This window comes from Nomascus leucogenys, chromosome 16, assembly GCF_006542625.1.
Source record: "Nomascus leucogenys isolate Asia chromosome 16, Asia_NLE_v1, whole genome shotgun sequence".
Lineage (NCBI taxonomy): Eukaryota > Metazoa > Chordata > Mammalia > Primates > Hylobatidae > Nomascus > Nomascus leucogenys.
The window spans coordinates 89,426,326-89,438,229 of record NC_044396.1 but is presented as its reverse complement, the minus strand read 5'-3'; the positions used below and the strand labels follow the sequence as shown (position 1 = coordinate 89,438,229).

At 41.6% G+C, this 11,904-nt stretch overlaps 1 long non-coding RNA gene across 1 annotated transcript; it reads left to right on the top strand.

Annotated features, from left to right (window-relative positions):
- Window positions 1-1,086: 1,086 nt before the first annotated feature.
- Window positions 1,087-11,093, top strand: LOC105739987. Its single transcript, XR_001115994.2, has 3 exons — window positions 1,087-1,333; window positions 10,037-10,158; window positions 10,474-11,093. It is a non-coding gene; the product is annotated as an uncharacterized LOC105739987 (long non-coding RNA).
- Window positions 11,094-11,904: the final 811 nt, after the last annotated feature.

The following is an 11,904-nucleotide window of genomic DNA, read 5'->3' as shown; positions in this document are numbered from 1 at the left end:
ATATTTAGTCAATTCCCATTTAATTATTTGTATGGTGGAGCTTGAACCTATCTTATCATTCATTTCTCTTCATTTGCTGTTTATCTTATTAGCTTTTTATTTTTCTTGGTTCCCTTATTCTTGCTATTTTGGGGGGAATTAGGGTTTAACTAAATAATGTTCTAGTTCTTTTACTTTATCAACTTTTTTCTACAACTTTTTCCCCAATGTTTGATTCAGTGATTCCAATGAATATTCCTCATTAATTAAAAGCTAATTAGGTTAATATTATGCTACACTATGTAAACCATAATAAGCTTACAAACTAAAATTCCCTTTACCCTATCCTTCTGCTATTTCACCATATATTTTTACAGATGTTATAAATTCCAAACTGCAAGTTAACATTTTACCTTACAGCAGCAACATATATTTTAAAGATATTATGTCAGAACAATACATGAATGTCAGCTTTAATATTTATCCCCATAGACACTCTTCCTCAAGCATTTAGTTCTCTGTGGATTTGATTGCCCTCCAATCCCAGTATAATTTCCATTACACAAATAAAACTTACTTTTGGCATGTTATATAGCGTTGTTCTGATGATGACAAATTCTTTCAGATTTCAAGTCAATATGTCTTTTTTTTGTCTACATGCTTTGAATAATGTTTCTACTAGACACATAATTCTGGGTTGATATATTGTTTTAATTGCTTTGAGAATATCATTCTATTGTCTTCTGTTCATTGCTTCCGATTAAATGTCAATTATCTTTTATTTTATTTTCCTTGCATGCAGTAGGGCTTTATTCTTTTTCTGGCTGCTTGTAAAATTTTATCTATTGTGTTCAGTTTTACCCAAATGTGCCTGAGTGTGGTTTTACTTAACTGATGACATTCCACCACAAAAGAAATGAAAATGGCCTGTTCCTGCCTTAACTGATGACATTATCTTGTTAAATTCCTTCTCCTGGCTCATCCTGGCTCAAAAGCTCCCCCACTGAGCACCTTGTGACCCCCCACTCCTGCCTGCCAGAGAACAACCCCCCTTTTTCCTTTACCTACCCAAATCCTATAAAACGGCCCCACCCCTATCTCCCTTCCCTGACGCTCTCTTCAGACTCAGCCCACCTGCACCCAGGTGAAATAAACAGCTTTATTGCTCACACAAAGCCTGCTTGGTGGTCTCTTCACAGGAACGCGCATGAAATTTGGTGCTGTGACTCGGATTGAGGGATTTGGGAGATCAATCCCCTGTCCTCCTGCTCTTTGCTCCGTGAGAAAGATCCACCTATGACCTCTGCTCCTCAGACCAACCAGCCCAAGGAACATCTCACCAATTTTAAAGCTGGTAAGCAGCCTCTTTTTACCCTCTTCTCCAACCTCTCTCACTATCCCTCAACCTCTTTCTCCTTTCAATCTTGGCGCCACACTTCAATCTCTCCCTTCTCTTAATTTCAATTCCTTTCATTTTCTGGTAGAGACAAAGGAGACACATTTTATCTGTGGACCCAAAACTCCGGCGCCGGTCACAGACTAGGGAAGGCAGCCTTCCCTTGGTGTTTAATTATTGCAGGGACTCTTCTCTGATTATTCACCCAGGTTTCAGAAGTGTCAGACCACGCAGGGATGCCTGCCTTGGTCCTTCACCCTTAGAGGCAAGTCCTGCTTTTCTGGGGGAGGGGCAGGAACCCTGACCTCTTATCTCTATGCCTCATCCCTTATTTCCATGCCCCGACCTCTTATCTCTGCTCCCTGGTCTCTTATTTCCGTGCCCCAACCTCTTATCTCTGCACCCCAACCCCTTATTTCCACACCCTGACCCCTTCTCTGCTTTTCTGGAAGGCAAGAACCCCCCACCCCTTCTCCCTGTCTCTACTCTTTTCTCTGGGCTTGCCTCCTTCACTATGGGCAAGCTTCCACCTTCCATTCCTCCTCCTTCTCCCTTAGCCTGTGTTAAGAACTTAAAACCTCTTCAACACTCACCTGACCTAAAATCTAAGTGTCTTATTTTCTTCTGCAATGCTGCTTGACCCCAATACAAACTTGACAGTAGTTCCAAATAGCCAGAAAATGGCACCTTCAATTTTTCCATGCCACAAGATCTAAATAATTCTTTGTCTTTAAATGGGCAAATGGTCTGAGGTGCCTGATGTCCAGGCATTCTTTTACACATCGGGCTCTCTCCCTGGTCTCTGTTCCCAATGCAACTCATCCCAAATCTTCCTTCTTTCCCTCCCACCTGTCCCCTCAGTCCCAACCCCAAGCATCACTGAGTCTTTCTAATCTTCCTTTTCTACAGACCTATCTGACCTCTCCCCTCCTTGCCAGGCTGAGCTAAGTCCCAATTCTTCCTCAGCCTCCGCTCCTCCACCCTATAATCCTTTTATTACCTCCCCTCCTCACACCGGGTCTAGCTTACAGTTTCATTCGGTGACTAGCCCACCCCCACCTGCCCAGCAATTTCCTCTTAAAAAGGTGGCTGGACCTAAAGGCATAGTCAAGGTTAATGCTCCTTTTTCTTTATGCCAAATCAGATAGCGTTTAGGCTCTTTTTCATCAAATATAAAAATCCAGCCCAGTTCACAGCTTGTTTGGCAGCAACCCTGAGAGGCTTTACAGCCCTAGACCCTAAAAGTTCAAAAGGCCATCTTATTTTCAATATACATTTTATTACCCAATCTGCTCCCGACATTAAATAAAACTCCAAAAATTAAATTCCAGTCCTCAAACCCCACAACAGGACTTAATTAACCTCGCCTTCAACGTGTACAATAACAGAGTAGAGGCAGCCAAGTAGCAACATATTTCTGACTTGCAATTCCTTGCCTCCACTGTGAGACAAACCCCAGCCACATCTCCAGCACACAAGAACTTCCAAACGCCTAAACCACAGTGGCCAGGTGTTCCTCCAGAACCGCCTCCCCCAGGAGCTTGCTACAAGTGCGAGAAATCTGGCCACGAGGCCAAGGAATGCCCGCAGCCCGGGATTCCTCCTAAGCCATGTCCCATCTGTGCAGGACCCCACTAGAAATTAGACTGTTCAACTCACCTGGCAGCCACTCCCAGAGCCCCTGGAACTCTGGCTCAAGGCTCTCTGACTCCTTCCCAGATCTCAGCTTAGCGGCTGAAGACTGACGCTGCCCGATCGCCTCAGAAGCCCCGTAGACTATCACGGACGCTGAGCTTTAGGTAACTCACAGTGGAGGGTAAGTCCGTCCCCTTCTTAATCAATATGGAGGCTACCCACTCCACATTACCTTCTTTAAAAGGGCCTGTTTCCCTTGCCTCTATAACTGTTGTAGGCATTGACAGCCAGGCTTCTAAATCTCTTAAAACTCCCCAACTCTGGTGCCAAATTAGACAATACTCTTTTAAGCACTGCTTTTTAGTTATCCCCACCTGCCCAGTTCCCTTATTAGGCTGAGACACTTTAACTAAATTATCTGCTTCCCTGACTATTCCTGGACTACAGCTGCATCTCATTGCTGCCCTTCTTCCCAATCCAAAGCCTCCTTTGTGTCCTCCTCTTGTATCCCCCCACCTTAACCCAAAAGTATAAGATACCTCTACTCCCTCCTTGGCGACCGATCATGCACCCCTTACCATCTCATTAAAACCTAATCACCCTTACCCCAGTCAGTGCCAATATCCCATCCCACGGCATGCTTTGAAAGGATTAAAGCCTGTTATCACTCGCCTGCTACAGCATGGCCTTTTGAAGCCTATAAACTCTCCTTACAATTCCCCCATTTTACCTGTCCAAAAACCAGACAAGCCTTGCAAGTTAGTTCAGGATCTATGCCTTATCAACCAAATTGTTTTGCCTATCCACCCCATGGTGCCAAACCCATATACTCTCCTATCCTCAATACCTCCCTCCACAATCCATTATTCTGTTCTAGATCTCAAACATGCTTTCTTTATATTCCTTCACAGCCTTCATCCCAGCCTCTCTTTGCTTTCACCTGGACTGACCCTGACACCCATCAAGCTCAGCAAATTACATAGGCTGCACTGCTGCAAAGCTTCACAGACAGCCCCCATTACTTCAGTCAAGCCCAAATTTCTTCCTCATCTGTTACCTATCTCAGCATAATTCTCATAAAAACACACGTGCTCTCCCTGCTGATCGTGTCTGGCTAATCTCCCAAACCCCAATCCCTTCTACAAAGCAACAACTCCTTTCCTTCCTGGGCATAGTTATATACTTTTGCCTTTGGATACCTGGTTTTGCCATCCTAACAAAACCATTATATAAACTCACAGAAGGAAACCTAGCTGACCCATAGATCCTAAATCATTTCCCCACTCCTTTCCATTCATTGAAGACAGCTTTAGAGACTGCCCCGACCCTAGCTCTCCCTGACTCATCCAACCATTTTCATTACACACAGCTGAAGTGCAGGGCTGTGTAGTCAGAATTCTTATGCAAGGACTGGGATCGCGTCCTGTAGCCTTTTTGTCCAAACAACTTGACCTTACTGTTTTAGGCTGGCCATCATATCTCTGTGCAGCGGCTACTGCCACCCTAATAATTTTAGAAGGCCTTAAAATCACAAACTATGCTCAACTCACTCTCTACAGCTCTCATAATTTCCAAAATCTATTTTCTTCCTCACACCTGACACATATACTTTCTCCTCCCTGGCTCCTTCAGCTGTACTCACTCTTTGTTGGGTCTCCCACAATTACCATTTTTCCTGGCCAGGACTTCAATCTGGCCTCCCGCGTTATTCCTGATACCACACCTGACCCTCATGACTGCATCTCTCTGATCCACCTGACATTCACCCCATTTCCCCACATTTCCTTCTTCCCTGTTTCTCACCCTGATCACACTTAGTTTATTGATGGCAGTTCCACCAGGCCTAATCGCCACACACCAGCAAAGGGAGGCTATGCTATAGTACAAGCCACTAGCCCGCCTCTTAGAACCTCTCATTTCCTTTCCATCTTGGAAATCTATCCTCAAGGAAACAACTTCTCAGTGTTCCATCTGCTATTCTACTACTCCTCAGGGATTATTCAGGCCCCCTCCTTTCCCTACACATCAAGCTCAAGGATTTACCCCCACCCAGGACTGGCAAATTAGCTTTACTCAACATGCCCCAAGTCAGGAAACTAAAATACCTCTTAGTCTAGGTAGACGCTTTCACTAGATAAGTAGAGGCCTTTCCCACAGGGTCCAAGAAGGCCACCACGGTCATTTCTCCCCTTCTGTCAGACACAATTACGCAGTTTAGCCTTCCTACCTCTATACAGTCTGATAGTAGACAGGCCTTTATTAGTCAAATCAGCCAAGCATTTTTTCAGGCTCTTAGTATTCAGTGAACCCTTTATATCCCTTACAGTCCTCAGTCTTCAAGAAAAGTAGAACAGACTAATAGTCTTTTAAAAACTCACCTCACCAAGCTCAGCCACCAACTTAAAAAAGGCTAGACAATACTTTTACCTCTTTCTTTTCTCAGAAAGAAATACCTCTTTCTTTTCTCAGAATTCAGGCCTGTCCTCGGAATGCTACAAGGTACAGCCCATTTGAGCTCCTGTACAGATGCTCCTTTTTATTAAGCCCCAGTCTCATTCCAGACACCGGACCAACTTAGACTGTGCCCAAAAAACTTGTCATCCCTACTATCTTCTGTCTAGTCATGCTTCTATTCACCATTCTCAACTACTCATACATGCCCTGATCTTGTTTACACTGCCGGTTTACACTTTCTCCAAGCCATCACAGCTGATATCTCCTGGTGCTATCCCCAAACTGCCACTCTTAACTCTTGAAGTAAATAAATAATCTTTGCTGGCAGGACTATGCTGAACCTCCTTAGGCACTCTGTAATTAGATGTCCTGGGTCCTCCCAATTCTTAGTCCTTTAATACCTGTTTTTCTCCTTCTCTTATTCCGTTTAGTTTTTCAATTCATACAAAACTGTATCCAGGCCATCACCAATAATTCTGAATGACAAATATTTCTTCTAACAACCCCACAATATCACTCCTTACCACAAAATCTTCCTTCAGCTTAATCTCTCCCACTCTAGGTTCCCATGCCGCCCCTAATCCCCCTTGAAGCAGCCCTGAGAAACATCACCCATTATTTCTCCATACCACCTCCAAAAAATGTTCACCATCCCAACACTTTACCACTATTTCATTTTATTTTTCTTATTTATATAAGAAGACAGGAATGTCAGGCCTCTGAGCCCAAGCTAAGCCATCATATCCCCTGTAACCTGCAGGTACACATCCAGATGGCTGGTTCCTGCCTTAACTGATGACATTCCACCACAAAAGAAATGAAAATGGCCTGTTCCTGCCTTAACTGATGGCATTATCTTGTGAAATTCCTTCTCCTGGCTCATCCTGGCTCAAAAGCTCCCCTACTGAGCACCTTGTGACCCCAACTCCTGCTTGCCAGAGAACAACCCCCCTTTTTCCTTTACCTACCCAAATCCTATAAATTGGCCCCACCCCTATCTCCCTTCCCTGACTCTCTCTTCAGACTCAGCCCGCCTGCACCCTGGTGAAATAAACAGCTTTATTGCTCACACAAAGCCTGTTTGGTAGTCTCTTCACACGAAAACTGTATCTTATATTATTTTTGAATAAAACATTAACTTAAACACATGAAAAGCACAACAAAATACACAGCAATTTTAGAATAATTTATTTAATTCTGGACCCTCTTAGCTTCTCTGTGCTCTCTGCTCCCTCATGGACAATATCTTCCACTTTTTTTTTTTATTTGGAACACCAACTTGTTCTCCATTTCTAAAATCTTACTGTCTACCTAAATCCCACTGTTCAGGTCCAAACCCATATTGCAGCCTTCATACAAGACTTCTAATAAGACACCAATATTTTGCAGGTACCTTAAATAATGCTTGTGCAATATTAACAAGTGATTCTAACTCCACTGTTTACTGTTTTAGAGAACAACACCATATCTAAGCTAGAAACATAAGAGAAATGCTCAATTCTTCCCTTTCTCTCATATCCATTTCACAACTTTGAAACCATATCCGCAACATTTGAATCCACACAAGACTCTCGATTCCTTCTGTCTAGATTTTGCCCTGATTCTTGACCAACCACCATTTTTTCACAGGATTATTGCAGTGGTTCCCTAAGAAATGTCCAGTCCTAAATTCTTACATGACTGATGATACTCCTCAAGTACCCAGCCATATTTCTTACCTCATTTCCTAAATTCTTCCCCACTTTACGTAGTGCTTATGTAATTTGCCCAAAATCATACAGTGTTTGTCAATTAAATTGAGATCTACCTGCAAGTTCTTATGTCTTAATGGATAGAGCGTGCTGCACTTTCTTAAACCCCTGAACCTTGCAGCACATTGTTCCTTTTGTACAGGAACACTACTCTTTCCTACTCTTTGCTTACCTCAATTTTTTCCTTGGATCCCATCCTTCTCCAGGAACATTGCTGGATTATGTACACGTCACTATGTACCACACCTCTAGGGCCCTGCACGTCCTCCCCCATATTAGAATGGTCATTGTGTCTTACTGCAAGTGTGTAGTTGTTTCTTCCTATTTCCAGTCTGTGGGCCCTTTAAGTGTGTTGCTACACTTACCTTGTCACCCGAGCGCCTGGCATAATGTCTAACCCATTAAAAAGTGCTCAAGAAATACGTGCTAATTGAGCGAATGAATGGATAGATAATATAGAAAACAGTGTGGCATCTTCCTCTTAAACTCCCCACTAGACCTTTTGGAGGCCAAATATATCAAGTACTCATTCTGTGGTTTTGTCAGGAAATGCCCAAATCCTTATGAGATTAATTATGAGCCAATCCCATAATAAGCTTTTTTCCTAAGTTTTTTTTAAAAAGAGCCATTAGAAATCTAGCTTAGTTTCCCAAGTATCTAGAATAATAATGATGAAGATAATGATCATTATTATAGTAAAGATAAAAATAATAATGTCAATGTTGGATTGAAAGAGCACAATTTTAGAATAAAACCATAAAGCAATTGTATTCTTTCGCACAACTGCCCCTACAACCTTTTCTATTTCTTCTATTTCTTTTCCCTAATCCACCACACATTTGGCCACTTCAAATAAAATAATGACGTTTTATCACAAGAATGGTCTTACTTCTGTTACTAATATGTCATGACCTGGGTCTCATTCTAACTCTGAACTTCATACACAATCCTTGATTCTTTTCTTCCCCAGCCATGGTCAGCTGAAAGAAATCAGCCTGCAGTAGGAGAGGAAACTCTTAACTGCATCTTCTATGGAATAAAAGCTGAGGGTGGGAGGAAGGGTAAGAAAGTGAGATAAAGCTCATTCTATTGAAGCTGGAATTAAACTCTAATGCCCACAAGGGGTGATTCATAAAATCCTCTCTGGACTAGGGAAGCAAAGCCTACACTTTTTTCTGATGCACCATTTTTATGGTATCCTTGGAGACTCACATTGCTGGGGAATTTTTATCCTCAATGATGCAAAAGCTATTGGCTGCTTAAAACTCCAAGTTCAAGCCTCAATTATTGTTGCAACCGATGTAGGTTTCAACCCAGGTTGTGTATCTCATGCATAGGTATGTGCCCCACCCCCCACACACATGAAGTTAACAAAAATCATGAATCTGTGTCCATTAATTCATGGGAGTGCAGTTTCAACCTGCTATGTATGGCCATAGTCACTTCTATCTTCTCACTTTCTCTTGCATTTCCTAGGTCTAAGTCCATTATGAATATACTTTGATCTCTCAGTTTGAAAGGACAGGGGGAACAGTATATCATGCTGTCTGAACAATCTCCTTAGAACCTCTCTCCCTTAACTTTGCATGATAGAACTCTGTGTCCAACATATCTCCCCAATGATAGTGGCAGGATACAAAGTAACTCTATATCTCTCCCGACAGGTATTCTATAAATCTGAACTTCTTGTCCTCAACGTTAACCCATTTTTGCCCTCAAATTATGTGTTACAGAGGGATCACAGTCTGTTTTTCAGCTATTTCATGTGTAAGTCCTGCCTAGATTGTCTCCTACCACTCCTGAATGCCTGAATTTTTGTCAATTGTTTTCTTGATTCTTTAGCTGAAACCTCTGCTGAACATGCCATTACAAAAATTGTTTCAGCAATCAGAATCATTTGCAGGGACCTGGATGAAGCTGGAAACCATCATCCTCAGCAAACCAGCACAGGAACAGAAAACCAAACACTGCTTGTTCTCACTCGTAAGTGGGAGTTGAACAGTGAGAACACATGGACATAGGGAGAGGAACATCACACACTGGAGCCTGTCAGGGGGTGAGGGGAAAGGGGAGAGAGGGCATTAGGAGAAACACCTAATGCATGCAGGGCTTAAAACCTAGATGATGGCTTGATAGGTGCAGCAAACCACCATGGCACATGTATACCCATGTAACAAACCTGCACATTCAGCACATGTATCCCAGAACTTAAAAAAAAAAAAAAGACATACATATTCTGTTCATAGCTAATAAAAATATACAAAGGAAAAGAAAACACAAAACCAACACATATATACTTTTATAATTTAAAGGGCCCTATCACATTCTCCCATTTATGTTCATATTTTGCTCCTTTCCTTTCCTTTCCTTTCCTTTCCTTTCCTCTCCTCTCCTCTCCTCTCCTCTCCATCTCCTCTCCATCCATCTTTCCTTCCCCTTTTTCAATTTTTTTTCATGTGAGATGGAGTTTCACTCTTATTGCCCAGGCTGGAATGCAATGGCACAATCTCAGCTCACTGCCGCCTCCTCCTCTCGGGTTCAAGCGATTCTCCTGCCTCAGCCTCCCGAGTAGATGAGATTACAGGCACCAATCACCATGCCCGACTAATTTTTGTATTTTTAGTAGAGACAGGGTTTCACCATGTTGGTCAGGCTGGTCTAGAACTCCTGACCTCAGGTGATCCACCCATCTTGGGCCCCCCAAAGTGCCGGGGTTACAGGCATGAGTCACCACACTCAGCCACATTTATGTTAAAATTTTTACATTTTCTTTAATTAATCTGAAACTCAAATAATTTAATTAATCCCTGATTCCCTTAAGCCAACAGGTGGTGAAGCTGAGGCATGCGCCTAGATCTCTACCTGCTAATTCTGCATATTTCCATTTTACCACCATGCCAAGCTGTCATGCAAACGTCGTGAAGGAGGACCTAAGCAGAGAAGGTATTACCCTGGAACTAAAGAGGGTTAAGACTTGACTGTGATAGGGTGCTGAGGGGGTGTGGTGAGAAAGGTGTGTACATTGAGAACTAAAGTCATTCTCAAATATGGGATACATACCTGAGTCTCTTTGAAAAGCCCCTTGCAGTATGCTGATATTGGGGTGGTCTGGATGCAATTTTAGGTTCTAACTCATGATTTAGGGTCAGCATTTAAAGAAAAATAATTTTTATTATAGAAGTAAGCTAGACAAATATGCACTCCTAGATGACTTTTGAGTAGTGATATCTCCTTGGATATTTTAATTTCTCTTGACAGATCCAAGGCTGCAGAGAACTAATATGCCTTATGGTTTTCTCCCTGGGGAGTGCTTTGCATATGATGTCAGAAAACAAAGGGGTGCTCTGAAAACTCCTCCATCCTTGACAAGATAACGCAGAGAAGGGACCAAAAAAAAAATGCCAAAGAGGGAAGAGGAGGTAAAAGGGAATGAGGCATGTGACACTGGCTAAGTAAATCATTCTCATTGAAATTCCATGTCATCATAAGGTTAATGAAGATGAGAATGCTCATCCCTACCATTTACGATTCTAGCTTTGCTTCTATGCAAAATTAAGGTACAGCAGGAGATTAAGAACTTATTCAGAAAAACTAGTTTTAAAAGAGTATTCTTTACTTACTAATTAAGTACATGCCTACTGAGTACTGTTGTGCTGCCATTACTGGGCCAAGAACTGGGGATGCAAAAATTAGAAAGATGTGTTTTTTGCCTTCTAAAACATGTGGTCTCAGGAGTTAGGACTCTAAATGGAAAATTAAAATACATCTTAGTAGGAGCAATGGAATCATCAAGTGAATAACCTAGTAGCAGGAAGCTCAATGGAACTCCCAGATGTCCTTTCAAAGGGCCACAGCATGCTTATGGGAGTGTCTGGTAACCTGAGACAATCAGGAAGGTAGTTGCCAGGGGGTACAAATTTGATGTTGATTGTTGATGATCTCCTTCATTGGCAAGGATGGAAAGATGTAATTATTGGTACACTCAGTATCATGATGCTAATTCTAGGAATATTACCAAGAAAGTAGAGTAAATTTTATTTGCTCTTCAGGAGAAAAAGACAGACACTCTACATATAAAGACTTTGTATATAAATTTTTTTCCCCTTTTGTCAAGTTCAAAAGAGTGAGTGAAGATAAGCCCAAGCAATAACGTCTCTTTATTATTGATTTTAATCCTTCTTTGTATATTCTAAATATAAGCTGTCTATTTATTTGCTGTAAATATTTTTCTTAGTTTGTGTTCTACGTGTTTTCTTAATGACGTCCTTAGGTGAGAAGAAATTTTAAATTTGATAAAATATATTTCATCAGTTGTTTATTGTTTTTATTGTGTGTGTGTGCGTGTGTGTGTGTGTGATGTATCCTACTATAGGGATGTGAAGATATATTTCCATTATTTCATCTAGAGAAGTGACTTTCAAATGGAGGCCACTTTGCCTCCCAGATTTGGTAAAATCTGAAGACATTTTTAGTTGTTACAAAAGAGGTGCTAACTGGCCAAAAATGTCAATCCTTAAGAGGTTGAGAAATCTTATTTTATAAATGTTATGCATAGGCCTATAATCCATTTAAACTAATTTTAGAATGTAGAGTTAAATAGAAGATAGGTGTATTTTTCAGCCTTAACTATTAAAAATATGTTTTCTTTACTTCATGATTACTTTGGCTACCTTGTTAAAAATTAATTAC